At 43.4% G+C, this 15,331-nt stretch overlaps 1 non-coding gene across 1 annotated transcript; it reads right to left on the reverse strand.

Moving 5' to 3' along the window:
• Window positions 1–295: 295 nt before the first annotated feature.
• TRNAN-AUU (transfer RNA asparagine (anticodon AUU)) lies at window positions 296–370 on the reverse strand. Its single transcript has one exon. It is a non-coding gene; the product is annotated as a tRNA-Asn (tRNA).
• Between the last annotated feature and the right edge of the window lie 14,961 nt (window positions 371–15,331).

Below are 15,331 nucleotides of genomic sequence, written 5' to 3' on the forward strand. Positions count from 1 at the left end.
CTATGGGTTCGCATGCATATCTATGGTATCAAAGACTTGAAGGACATTCCTATTTTAAGAACCACTGGTTTTAGAAATATTTGTATCATACATAGTCATGGTTAAAAATGAGAATTTACCAAAAAAATTCCAAGATGGGTCTCCCCAGTGAACACATGAACACATGAAGCTGCCTTGTACTGAATCAGACCCTTGGTCCATCAAAGTCAGTATTGTCTACTTAGACTGGCAGCGGCTGTCCTCCAGGGTCTCAAGCTGAGGTTTTTCACGTCTATTTGCCTGGATCCTTTTTAGTTGGAGATGACAGGGATTGAACCTGGGACCTTCTGCTTAATAAGCAGATGCTCTACCACTGAGCCACCATCCCTCCCCTAAAGTGGAAGCATTTACTCATCCAAATCTCTTAAAACCTAATCAGAGTTATAGATATGATGACCTGTTGGGAAAAGACAATCAGCTGAAAACTAGAGAGGAGTTGGAAAACATGGACATCAAAATGAATTGGTGGTTGAGAATGCAAGTTGAATCTAGGTATGCCAAAGACAAGATGACAGGCTTTAACACAGAACAATACCCATTTGACAAAATCTTCCTAGGCCCTCAAGAAAAGCCAATCTCTAAATCAGAGCCGCCCTGAGCCCGCCTTTGGCGGGGGAGGGCGGGATAGAAAAATAAATTTACTTACTTACTTATATGCATATTTACTACAGATGAAGACACAAGATGAAGTTGTAAAAGATTGTATGGTCCAATGGGCGAAAAATTTGGGTCATAACATTACATTAGAAGAATGGGAGAGATTGTGGAAGTTCAATGTTAAATTAACTAGGTCAGTAACTTTTAAAGAAAACTTGAATAAGATGTTTTATAGATGGTACTTGACTCCACAGAAATTGTGTAAGAACTATATTAATATGTCTAACAAATGTTGGAAATGTACTAAACAGGTTGGTTCTTTTTATCATATGTGGTGGACATATGAGATGGTGAAGGACTACTGGAAAATTGTTCATGAATTATTACAGAAGATTATGAAGACACAGATTCAATTCAAACCAGAACTATTTTTATTGAATATATTTCCTGAGGACTATTCCAAAGAAATGAGACATTTGTTGGCACATTTCAACACAGCAACCAGGATTCTGAGATGGAAATCTCAGGAAATCCCCACGAGAACGGACTTGGTGGGAAAAATTCTGGAAACAGCAGAGCTGGACTTTTTATCCCAGCTGTTGGCTGGGAAATCTAAGGGAGAAGCAAGAAAATATTGGATGACATTTTATACCTGGCTAGACACTCAAGACTCTTGATATTCTCTGGTGTGAACTTATATCTCCTTTTTCCTGTACTCTGTATTACAAGATTGCCTTTATTGGAATTGCCAATTTCAACAATTTTAACAAAAAGATTTATAATATAAAATATCAAAATGTTGATGATGCATAGTTTAGAGACAGTAATATGTGACAATTTATGTATTTTAAGAAAGTATTGCAGATGTAGACTTGTATTCTTTGAAAGTATTTTTATGCAGACTAAGACTAATTTGTAATCTTATTTTCTATCCCTTTTTATTCCCTATCCCCTGAAATCAATAAAACTTTTAAAACATAAAAAAAATAAGTTATCCTCTTCTGTGCCTGAAGGGGGCTCTTGAGGACAAAGGGGACACTATCTCCTACAGTTACAGTCTTTTACCTTGAGAGCCAGTTTGGTGTAGTGGTTAAGTGTGTGGATTCTTATCTGGGAGAACCAGGTTTGATTCCCCCACTTGCACCTGCAGGAATGGCCTTAGGTCAGCTGTAGCTCCGGCAGAGATTGTCCTTGAAAGGGCAGCTGCTGTGAGAGTCCTCTCAGCCCCACCCACCTCACAGGGTGTCTGTTGTGAAGGGAGAAGATATAGGAGATTGTAAGCCGCTCTGAGTCTCTAATTCAGAGAGAAACGCGGGGTATAAATCTGCAGTCTTCTTCTTCACTTACCCTAGATCATGAAGTTTCTGTTTCAACTTCTGTTATCCCTGCTCTACATAAACCAAGGACTAGATCATTATCCTTGCAAACTATATTTTTTGTATCTTTGTTTATTGCTGCGACAGACTGCACTTTTTAAAACTTTAGAAGTACTGTAAAGACAGCTGAAGGAATGTGAAGGGTTAAACAGAGAACCTTGAGTGACAGACTGTTCCAAGAGATCTGATTGCTCTCAACTGAGCAGAGAGAGACTTTACAGCTGACTGCTGGATAATTCATTCAGAATTCAGCCCTGACTGAGAGCAGTTTAACACAGACAGGAGAACTGGGAAAAGTTTACAAGGATGAGTGGATAGTTAGACAGAGACTCCCATTTGGGCCAAGGAAAGAGGATAGATTAGGGGTGGCCAAACTTGCTTAATGTAAGAGCCGCAATGCCAGATGTCTGAGAGACACAGGACATGAACATCAGATGTTTGAGAGCTGCAAGACAGGAAGGAAGAAAGAGAGGAAAGCAAATAGATGGGGAGGGAGAGGTACAAAAGAAAGCAACTTTAACTTTAAATGCATTCTCCAAGCTGCTGACTGGCTTGGACAAGTGATTTAAAGAGACAAATGCCTTCTCCAAGCTGGCTGATGGGGCAGTGGGGGCTTCAAGAGCCACACAATATATGTGGAAGAGTCACATATGGCTCCTGAGACACAGTTTGGCCACTTCTGGGATAGATCTTCTAGAGTAGTGGTCCCCAACATTTTTGGCACCAGGGACCAGTTTTATGAAAGATAACTTTTCCAGGGACCGGGCGGGGGGGCGGGCAATGGTTTTGGGATGATACAAGTGTGCACTTTATTAGTTTGGCATGGTGGTTAAGTGTGCAGACTCTTATCTATGAAAACTGGGTTTGATTTCCCACTCCTCCACTTGCAGCTGCTGGAATGTGTCAGCATTGGGCACTTTAAGGAGAAAAGTGCTGATGCACTGTTATGTAACTCCTACTACACCTGCTAATGAAAGGCATGTGAGAATCATGTGCAGCTAGTTAAGAATTGGGTAACATGATTGGCTAGCTGCACTATATCAACAGAGAGCCTAACTCTCATTCTCTGTGGGTTGATGAATACGGAGGACGTGCAGAGGTGTGGAGAGCTATTGTGATCAGAGGCTGTTACTCTGTCGGACTGACTGATGATGATGATGACTTGGTATGTGTAAGACTACTCTCTTGGACTGTGACTGTGTACTGCTAACTTGGATAGACTGAACTTGCTGTGTATTGACTATCTGCCTGCCTATTACTACTCTCTTTGCCTTACCCCAAATACAACTGATTCAACTGGCTTGTTGGAGTTTTTGTCTTCATAGAACCATTACTGGTGGCTGCACTTATCAGGGCACTCATACCTGCAGAACTTCCACGCACACTGACATCGGTTATGGGCCCAGCGTGGTCTACGGGGGAGTAAGCTCTGTCTGCTGCAGCATTTTCCAGCGTTCTACTCGTGAGTAAGACAAACAGTTTTTGGGCGTGGCACTTTGTATGTGTATAAGGCAAACCATGGTGTCCAGCGTACATGTCTCTGGCTTCCTCATTACGAGGCTAAATGGAGACAACTACGTCACATGGTCAGAGAAGGTCACCATGCTGTTAAAGTTCCAAGGGTTGTGGGAGTATGTGGCAACTCCGCCAGACTTAACAGTGTTACATGCTGCTGATGATGCGGATGTAATAGCCAAACATCGGAGTAACGATGATAAGGCATTCTCGTTAATTGGCTTAACCTTGGAGGATTCACAGCTCATCCATGTTAAAGGGTCTACTACTGCCAAGTCGTGTTGGGATGCACTGAAGGCTCTATATGTGAGAGAGAGCGTCGGGTCCCACATTTTCCTAATGAAGAAGCTCTTGAGTGCACGTTTGGAGACAGGTGGAGACACGATGACTCACCTGGAATACATGAAGCGCACTTTACTCCAACTGCAGGAAAAGGAGGTAACTTTTTCTTCCCTGCAGCAGGTGTACATAATCCTCTGTTCCCTGGACCAGAGCTATGATCAATTTGTGGCTAACCTTGATGTTGTTCCACAAGCTGAGCTCACCGTGTCCAGCATTTCCCACTGACTGCTGAATGAGGCGATGAGGAGGAGAGACGCAGCTCAATTCCATGCGGCTCCAGCCCATTCAACTAATGTTCCTGCCCGGGAGGTTCTTAAAGGGGCAGAATGCAAAGCAGCTGCAGCTAAAGCATATGCTGTACGTAAGTGCTACTTGTGTGGAAGTTGCAAGCACCTACAACACCAGTGCGGCTTGAACAAAAGGAAACATTCTCCTGCTGTTACTAAAGGAGGTGGGTGTAATGTTATCATTAATGATTCCTCCTGCAGTAGCCAGCAATTTATGGTTGACAGTGGTGCGACGGAGCACATTGCCAAGGATAAAAGGCTTTTTGAGACATTCACTCCTACACAAGGTCAGTGTGTGAAGCTCGCAAACGGGCTGTCTGCCAATGTAGCAGGGAGTGGTCTTATCAACATCCCTAGCCTTGGGAGAAAGTTACACATGCTTAATGTTCCAAGCCTGAACTATAATTTGCTTTCAGTATCAGCCTTGACTGAACAGCACTTTAAAGTTTGTTTTACAGCTACAGACTGCAACATATGTGCAGATGGTATATCTGCTAAAGCCAAGAGGAAAGGCGACCTATATTTCCTTGAGAAGGAGCGTTCAGTGCAGCATGTGAGTACAAATAAACCACCACATGATAATTGCATACATCTCTGGCATCGCAGACTGGGGCATATCAATTTCCAGGCGGTGAAGAAGACTCTTCAAGCGGCCGGAATTACCCCCAAACCATGCGGATGTTTCATAGAATGTGAAGTATGCAAGGCTGTCAAGTCCAAAGCAGCAGCAACTATGTCTCCTAGCAAGTTTCAGACTAATGAGATACTTGACTTAGTGTTCCTCGACCTGATTGGCCCATTCCCTACGAGGGGTTTGGGCGGGGCAAGGTTCTGTTTATGCATAGAAGACCATTTTTCCCGGTATGGTTTCTGCTTCCTTCTTAGGTCTAAGGCGGAAACATTCCAGGCATTCTACAACTGGCTTCGCTTTGTGCAACGGAAGACAGGCAAAGTTCCTAAGTCTATTCTCAGTGATAATGGGTCTGAATTCTGCAATGAGAGAATGATTTCTTTGTGCAGGAGATATGGCATTGAACGAAAATGTACCGCTCCTTATAGACCCCAGCACAATGCCTTCTGCGAAAGAAGGAACCAATCTCTGTACAATATGTGTATGGCTATGTTAAAAGACAGTGATTTACCCTTGAGCTACTGGGGGGAGAGCATGATGTGTGCTTCTCATGTACTAGATTTGTCTTGGTCGTCTGCTATACGAAGGATTCCTGCAGAAGCCTGGTATGGCAAGAAGCCCTCCATAGAGCATGTAAAAATCTTTGGGATCCCTGCATACGTCCACATCCCAAAGGTGACAAATGAGGAGGTCCTACAACTGATAGACAAATTAAAAACTAATAAGTCACCGGGTCCGGATGGCATACATCCGAGAGTTCTGAAGGAACTCAAAGTTGAACTTGTGGATCTTCTAACAAAAATCTGTAATCTTTCATTGAAATCTGCCTCCATTCCTGAGGACTGGAAGGTAGCAAATGTCACCCCCATCTTTAAAAAAGGTTCCAGAGGAGATCCGGGAAACTACAGGCCAGTCAGTCTGACTTCAATACCGGGAAAGTTGGTAGAAACCATTATCAAGGACAGAATGAGTAGGCACATTGATGAACACGGGTTATTGAGGAAGACTCAGCATGGGTTCTGCAAGGGAAGATCTTGCCTCACTAACCTGTTGCATTTCTTTGAGGGGGTGAACAAACATGTGGACAAAGGAGACCCGATAGATGTTGTTTACCTTGACTTCCAGAAAGCTTTTGATAAAGTTCCTCATCAAAGGCTCCTTAGAAAGCTTGAGAATCATGGAGTAAAAGGACAGGTCCTCTTGTGGATCAAAAACTGGCTGAGTAATAGGAAGCAGAGAGTGAGTATAAATGGGCAGTCTTCGCAGTGGAGGACGGTAAGCAGTGGGGTGCCGCAGGGCTCGGTACTGGGTCCCATGCTTTTTAACTTGTTCATAAATGATTTAGAGTTCGGAGTGAGCAGTGAAGTGGCCAAGTTTGCGGATGACACTAAATTGTTCAGGGTGGTGAGAACCAGAGAGGATTGTGAGGAACTCCAAAGGGATCTGTTGAGGCTGGGTGAGTGGGCGTCAACGTGGCAGATGCGGTTCAATGTGGCCAAGTGCAAAGTAATGCACATTGGGGCTAAGAATCCCAGCTACAAATACAAGTTGATGGGGTGTGAACTGGCAGAGACTGATCAAGAGAGAGATCTTGGGGTCATGATAGATAACTCACTGAAAGTGTCAAGACAGTGTGCGTTTGCAATAAAAAAGGCCAATGCCATGCTGGGAATTATTAGGAAGGGAATTGAAAACAAATCAGCCAGTATCATAATGCCCCTGTATAAATCGATGGTGCGGTCTCATTTGGAGTACTGTGTGCAGTTCTGGTCGCCGCACCTCAAAAAGGATATTATAGCTTTAGAGAAGGTGCAGAGAAGGGCAACTAGAATGATTAAAGGGCTGGAGCACTTTCCCTATGAAGAAAGGTTGAAACGCTTGGGACTCTTTAGCTTGGAGAAACGTCGACTGCGGGGTGACATGATAGAGGTTTACAAGATAATGCATGGAATGGAGAAAGTAGAGAAAGAAGTACTTTTCTCCCTTTCTCACAATACAAGAACTCATGGGCATTCGATGAAATTGCTGAGCAGACAGGTTAAGACGGATAAAAGGAAGTACTTCTTCACCCAAAGGGTGATTAACATGTGGAATTCACTGCCACAGGAGGTGGTGGCGGCCACAAGTATAGCCACCTTCAAGAGGGGTTTAGATAAAAATATGGAGCACAGGTCCATCAGTGGCTATTAGCCACAGTGTATGGAGCACAGGTCCATCAGTGGCTATTAGCCACAGTGTATGGAGCACAGGTCCATCAGTGGCTATTAGCCACAGTGTATGTGTGTATATAACATTTTTTGCCACTGTGTGACACAGAGTGTTGGACTTGATGGGCCGTTGGCCTGATCCAACATGGCTTCTCTTATGTTCTTATGTTCTTATGAGCTCAGAAGGAAGGGAAAAGACAAAGCTGAAAAGTTGTTGTTTGTTGGTTATTCTAACAATCATCGAGCTTTCAGGTTCTGCCATGCTGGAGAGAAGAAGATAACAACCAGCGCGTCGGCAACTTTCCTTGAGAGATCTGTTGGCTGGCAGTGGACATCCTCGACTCTAATCCTGCCGACAGCAGAGAAACAAGAGACACCACCCATTCCTAGGAAGGGGAGGAGGAGCCCGTCGCCCAGCAACGGAGCAGTCAAGGAGGAGCCGTTAACCCCTGCATCTCCAGGAGCTGGTGTTTCACAGCAGCAGATGGCAGCACAACAGACAATGTCTGATGAATCTGCAGAACCGGTGCTTCGGAGGTCGTCACGTGAGACGAGGCCACCGGATCGCTACAGTCCAGGACAGGCATGTACTGTGATTGCAGAGCCCTCTAACTTTGAGAGTATTCAGCATTTATCACAGGAGGAACAGGCTGGATGGCACGCTGCAATGAGCTCTGAGCTAGAGTCCCTGCGTAACCTGCACGTCTATGAAGAAACCACTCTACCGCCCGGTCAGAGACTCATAGGGTGTAAATGGGTGTATAAACTCAAGCCTGGCACAGATGGTACTACTCAGTACAAGGCCAGACTTGTAGCCCAGGGATTCTTGCAAGGGGGGCAAGATTACGATGAAACTTTTGCTCCAACCCTTAAAGCCACTTCACTTTACTGTGCTCTCACTATCGCAGCAAAACAGCACTGTATGATTAGGCATCTTGCTGTTAAAACAGCCTACTTGCATGCCCCATTGAGACACTGTGTGTATATGAAGAAACCACCAGGTGCCTCTGGTGACAATGATAATGACAATGATAATGCTTGTTGGTTGCTTAAGAAATCCTTGTATGGGTTAAAGCAGGCTGGATTCGAATGGAATCAGCATTTGGTAGATAACCTTAAAATGTTAGGTTATAAGCAAGGAGTTGCAGATCCCTGTGTGTTCACTAAACAGAAGGGGGAGCAACAATGCACCATCCTAATCTTCGTGGATGATTTGGCCATAATATGTAAATCTGCCAAAGTAATGAATGATACTATTGATGCTCTAAGGTCCAAATTTACTGTGAGAGATCTAGGAGAGATCAAGCAATATGTTGGCCTAGAGATAGAAAAAGTAGATGGTGGATACAGAGTATCACAAAGGGCAAAAATATCCCATTTGCTAAAACAGTTTAAAATGGACCAGTGCAAAGTCCTATGTTCCCATGTAATGAGTCAGACAGCGAACAGAGTCCACTGTTCGATCAGGGGATATATCAATCCCTGATTGGCAGCTTGTCATATCTAGCTAATTGGTCCAGACCGGACATAGCCATGGCCACTAATGTATTGGCAAGAGCAACGAAAGAGCCAAGGCAAAAACATTGGCTAGCAGCTAAGCATATCTTAAGATACTTAAAGCAGACCATAGATTTAAGTCTATTCATAACTCCTACTGGAGAACTTACCATGCTTGCTTATGCAGATGCTAGTTTCGCCAACGATCCTGATACTAGGCAATCTACTACAGGAATGGCTATTTTTCTGGGTGGCGCCCTGGTTGGGTGGCGGTCACTGAAGCAAAGACACATGGCTCTGTCTATGTGCGAGGCAGAATATGCGGCCTTGAGCGCTATATGTACTGAACTCATATGGTTCAAGCAATTGTTGTTAGACTTTGGAATACGTCATGTCAATCCCATAATTGTGAGGGAAGACAATCAGGCTGCTATACAGTTAGCAACAACTCTTGGTGTCAAGAGTAGGTCCAAACATACGGATGTACGTTTCCATAACATTAAGCAATGCTTGGAGGATAGACTAATCGTGCTTGAATACTGTGAAACCAATGACAATGTTGCAGACTTGTTTACAAAGGTTCAAACACATGTGAAGCATAAAGAAAGCTGTCTATCATTAGGTCTTAAAAAAAATGTGAAAAGCAGTAATGTCATGCTGTAGAAATATTTTAACTATGAATGTTAAAGTTACATGCAATGTATAGCCCATGTCGTTACATAAGGGGGAGGATGTCAGCATTGGGCACTTTAAGGAGAAAAGTGCTGATGCACTGTTATGTAACTCCTACTATACCTGCTAATGAAAGGCATGTGAGAATCATGTGCAGCTAGTTAAGAATTGGGTAACATGATTGGCTAGCTGCACTATATCAACAGAGAGCCTAACTCTCATTCTCTGTGGGTTGATGAATACGGAGGACGTGCAGAGGTGTGGAGAGCTATTGTGATCAGAGGCTGTTACTCTGTCGGACTGACTGATGATGATGATGACTTGGTATGTGTAAGACTACTCTCTTGGACTGTGACTGTGTACTGCTAACTTGGATGGACTGAACTTGCTGTGTATTGACTATCTGCCTGCCTATTACTACTCTCTTTGCCTTACCCCAAATACAACTGATTCAACTGGCTTGTTGGAGTTTTTGTCTTCATAGAACCATTACTGGTGGCTGCACTTATCAGGGCACTCATACCTGCAGAACTTCCACGCATACTGACAGAATGGCCTTGGGTTAGCCATAGCTCTTGCAGAGTTGTCCTTTAAAGGGCAGCTTCTGGGAGAGCTCTCTCAGCCCCACCCACCTCATAGGGTGTCTGTTGTGGGAGTGGAAGGTAAAGGAGATTGTGAGCTGTTCTGAGACTCTGAAATTTGGAGTGGAGGGCAGGATATAAATCTTATCTTAGTCTACATTGTAATATGTAATGAAATAATTATACAACTCATGGCCCAGTTGCTAACAAGCCATGGACCAGTACTGGTCCATGGCTCGGGGGTTGGGGACCCCTGTTCTAGAGAGAGAAATAATGTACTTATGCAGTCTAAACAGAGTGATAGCTCTGAAGAGTACAGAGATATCTGGTCATTGTGGTTAAAAACTGCCTTTAGAGACCCTGAGTCAGTTAAAAACTCAAGATGAGAACTGACTTGGGTACTGGAAAGAGTGCACCAACCTTCTGGAAGCAAAAAAAAAAACACGTTAGAGAATACTCAAAGAAAGGGTACTGGAGTGCTAGGGGAAATGCTGAAGCAAAAACCTCTTACTTGGAAATTCCTTGAGAGCTGACTTGGTGTAGTGTTTGTGACGGATTCTAATCTGGAGAATTGGGTTTGATTCCCCACTCCTCCACATAAAGCTGGTTGAGTAACCTTGAGTACAGCTCTTTCAGTCTCACCTACCTCACAGGGTGTCTGTTGTGGGGAGAAGAAGGGAGAGTGTTTGTAAGCTGCTCCAAGACAGGTAGTGAAAGGCAGGATATAAAACCAACCCTCCTACCTTCTTTGTCTTCATTGTCACTGGGAAAAGCTTATGAAACTCTCAAATAGCCTAAAAAGCATATGAACTAAATTCTGCACTTATACTGTTTTTTATTTGAGTTACCTCAGAAATATTGCCCTGATTTTACTTGACCATTCTCCTCTACATTAAATAAAATATTTTATATTTGAATTTCAAAGTGCCTCGATTGCCATTTAAATTGTTTAAGTTTAAAGGAGGCTCCTCAGTCTTCTCTCAGGTTCCTTGGCTGAGCCAACTGCCAAAATATTGTATTGTGATAGTGTGGGATAGCCAGAGTTCATCAACAAAGAAGAAAACACATTACTAGGCTTGAGGGGAAATCTTGCCTCCAAGGGAGAAAAGTGAACGGGGCTGTCATACGGAAGCAATAAGTCAAACAACTTGGTTAAAAATCACAGTGGGTTGAATTTACATAGCCTTCCTTTCTAATGGTTTGGTGGGTCATTAAACAGCTGTATTTTTAAACAGCTGTATTTGCCACTGTGTGACACAGAGTGTTGGACTTGATGGGCCGTTGGCCTGATCCAACATGGCTTCTCTTATGTTCTTATGTTCTTATGTATTACTTTCCATCCAATTTTGCAGCCACTCCCCAGCTACTTTCCTTTGGTACTTTTTGGCTTCTTTGAATGTGCTATATAGCAATCTAGACAATTTCATAGCCCCCCTCTTTGGAATTCCTTTCTTTGCTTATATAAAAATATTTTTAGATGCCACAATGTTCCTAGACAATTGCATTTTATGACCTGTGACCCACTATGCCCAAGAGCATTACAAATACAAATCATAGTTCATTTGCTTTTCTGTCTCGAAGGTTAGCAAGGTACAGCAAGGATAATTTCAGCCTTCTCGCTTAGTCTGACAATTATTGCAGGAAAACCACAAGGGATCACAGTATAATAAGCTTTAAAGATTTCCGTCAATCGGGAGTCTGTGCCTTATTCCCAATTTTGTTAATTAAAGTTGTGCCTCAGTAGTCACAGAGGAGTAGTTCGGGATTACGGTTTCTTATAGTCTAGCAGGGTCACGGATTCTTGTGCAAATGTAAAGGATGAACACTTGGCATTAACTTAAATGAGCACACTGTAGCATTTGTAAGAGTGTGATGTTAAACTCAGCCTTCTGGGCCACTTCAATGGGAAGGGCTGGCACTCAGAGCTAAGCCATGTGTGCAAAAAGTTCTTGTGTTTTTCAAGTTTGGACACAGATGTGGCAAAGCTGGTCACAGTGTTGGCTTTGCAGTTCAGAGTCACCAGCACCTCTTTCAGCTGTCCCCATTTACCAAGGAAGTCCCTGTTTTCTAGCACCTTTCCCTAATAAATCTCCATCCCCATTTTATCATTATTGTTATTTGGTTTTCATTATTGTTCAAGAGAGTTCAGCCTGCTCCACTGGATCTCTAGGTATGAATCCAGAAGCACCTTCAGGACTGAGAAAATATATTCCTGCCAGGGCTTTTTTAAAAAAACAAACAGTAATGCACAGGAATGCAGTTCCTGTTGGCTTGGCTGTCAGGGGGTGTGGCCTAATATGCAAATAAGTCCCTGATGTGCTTTTCCTACAAACAAGCCTTGTGTGAAACAATGGTGACATCAGGGGGTGTTGCTTAATATGCAAATGAGTTCCTGCTGAGCTTTTTCTTAAAAGAAGAAGATAGAAGATATTGGATTTATATCCCGCCCTCCACCCCGAAGAGTCTCAGAGCGGCTCACAATCTCCTTTACCCTCCTCCCCCACAACAGACACCCTGTGAGGTGGGTGGGGCTGGAGAGGGCTCTCACAGCAGCTGCCCTTTCAAGGACAACCTCTGCCAGAGCTATGGCTGACCCAAGGCCATGCTAGCAGGTGCAAGTGGAGGAGTGGGGAATCAAATCCGGTTCTCCCAGATAAGAGTCCGCACACTTAACCACTACACCAAACTGGCTCTCCAAAAGGCTCTCATTCCTGCTATAAGCTTTCATGAACTAGAGCTCACTACAGGTGCAGAGGGTTAGATTAATCTAAAACAGTAATTCCAGGGTGAATGAAAACCGCTCCTAACTGTTGACAGACATGCAGGATTTATTAATTTCTGGCTCAACATTAAGAAGAACTTCCTGACAGTTAGAGCGGTTCCTCAGTGGAACAGGCTTCCTCGGGAGGTGGTGGGCTCTCCTTACTTGGAGGTTTTTAAACAGAGGCTAGATGGCCATCTGACAGCAATGAAGATTCTGTGAATGCAAAGGTAAAGGTAATCCCCTGTGCAAGCACCGGTCGTTTTCGACTCTGGGTTGATGTTGCTTTCACAACGTTTTCACGGCAGACTTTTTATGGGGTGGTTTGCCATTGTCTTCCCCAGTCATCTACACTTCCCCCCCTCCCCCAGCAAACTGGGTACTCATCTTACCGACCTCGGAAGGATAGAAGGCAGAGTCAACCTTAGGGGGAGATATTTGTGAGTTTCCTGCATTGTGCAGGGGGTTGGACTAGATGACCCTGGAGGTCCTTCCAACTCTATGATTCCATGATTCTATGAGGATAGGATTAACAAAGGAAATAGATGCAGAGGGAGGAGGGAGAGAAAGGTGGAAAGAAAACAACTTTAAATGCGTTCTCCAAGCTGCTGGCTGGCTTGGCTTGAAGAAGTGATTTAAAGAGAGAAATGCCTTCTATAAGCCAGCCAATGGGGTGAACCACACAATATGTGTGAAAGAGCTACATGGGGCTCCTGAGTCACAGTTTGGCCACCCCTGGTATAGGACAGCCATACTGTTCTAGCATTTCTGTAACCAAAAGAACAACCTCTAACCCCAAGAAAGGCATGACATGGCAGCATCAGTGACCGCAGCAAAGCCAAATGGAAAAGGACTTTCAACAGCTGCCTTTTGCAAAACATTGCTGGAGAATGAAAATCCATGGAGAATAAAGGCATGTGGGGGTGGGCAGTGGGACTGCAGCCTATATATATTCATTGGGAGACAGAACTTAACATGCATTCAAATATATGTGTGCATGTTTCTCTCCATATAGTACAATATCCTGCTTTTGCTTGAGTTTCTTTCACAGAGACTGCTATTCACATGTTGTAGGAATGAAGACTCTCGACACATGTATTGAGGAAGTGAGGAAAGCTTGCTTGCTCTCTGCAAGTCCTTGTTTTATTTATACATCTCTAGCTGATGCTAATAATAATAAAACAGGAAGCATTTGTTCAATAGCATGAGGTTATGTCTTCATAGCCTCCAAGATTCGATACAGCCAGCAATTTATCAAGAATACATGTGTCAGCAAAAGGAAGCGAGAATATGAGTGTAAGATGTCTGCACCCTTTTAGCCTTTCAGATACAGTGTTGGCAGCTCAGGCTGATATGCCAAATGCGTGACCCACCCACATTTCTGTCTTCAGGCTTTGTGGGGTCTGGGGGCTCAAGCGCGTGAGCCCCACAGCATGCACAGTTGCATATGCTGAAATCTGTACATGTGTTTAATGAATGTGTGCCCATCAGGGGCATGGGTTTGTTGCTTTGACACCTTCTTCTCTCCCAAACATGGGTTCATTTTTTCATTTCACAAGATCTGAAAAGAATTTATGTGTAACTGTGATGGAAGTGATGCTTGAGAACAGCACACGGACTGTTATCAGGATTATTTAGGCTGTTAAATGTTTTATATCTTGGGTTTTATGCTCTGAATTTCCATTATGTTTTAAAGTTTTGGTTTCTATTAGTTGGATTTTAAGTGATTAAGTGTAGTAGTGAGTTTTAGGCTGTATTGATTTTATCATGTTTTAATTTGTACACTGCTTTGACAAGGTTGTCTGGAGAGGCAACACTGAAATTTTCTAAAGAAATTCTTAGTATGTACCTGTTTTTATCCATGAAAGATTAGAGAGTATAGCAAAATTCAGGGTACATGGGCAACACTAGAGGCTGCTGGATGCCAAGTGGAACACTAAAATGACTCAAGCTCTCCACCTTTCAGTTCAGAACATTCAGAGTCCAGCCACATTTGTTTGTTTCACTAATAATAATAATAATAATAATAATAATAACAACAACAACAACAACAATAATAATAATTTTTAATTTATATCCTGCCCTTCCTGCCAATTTACAGGTATTACTCAATTAAGCAATTAAGAGATCAATAAAACAAAATTTAAAACCACAGATTAATTGGTGCTACAGATATAACATAGCTTGCATAGTGATGGTATAATTTCCACATTAAAAAGCTAGCTGGAAGAGGATGGTCTTACAGGACTGGTGGAACTGGTTAAGGTTCTGCAAGGCCCATACCTCTTCTGGTAGCTGGGTCCACCAGCAGGGAGCTGTAGCCGAGAAGGCCCTCTCTCTCATTGTTTTCAATTTGACCTCCTTCGGCCCAGGGATTGTCAGCAGATTTTGTGAGCTAGATCGAAGCACTCTCTGGGGAACATATGGAGAGAGACGGTCCCTAAGGTAGACAGGTCCTCGGCCATACAGGGCTTTAAAGGTAGTTACCAGCACCTTGTAACGAATCCGGTACGCAATTGGCAGCCAGTGCAGTTCCCGCAGCCCAGGCTGTATGTGCTTCCACTTAGGGAGTCCCATTAACAGTCTGGCCGCTGCGTTCTGCACTAGCTGCAGTTTCCGGGTTCGGCACAGGGTTCGGAACTGGGTTTATATCCCACCCTATCCCAAGATGGGCTTAGTGCGGCTTATAACAGCAGTACCATATAGTAAAATCAATTGAAAACAATCAATCATCAATTATGAACAACAGATAATAAGAACAAGATGGCAGTAAATCAGTAGAAGACAAAGGCAGCTAATACTCTGAATTTACATTGAGTTATACCA

Source organism: Heteronotia binoei, chromosome 4 (assembly GCF_032191835.1).
Source record: "Heteronotia binoei isolate CCM8104 ecotype False Entrance Well chromosome 4, APGP_CSIRO_Hbin_v1, whole genome shotgun sequence".
NCBI classification, from domain to species: Eukaryota; Metazoa; Chordata; class Lepidosauria; order Squamata; family Gekkonidae; genus Heteronotia; species Heteronotia binoei.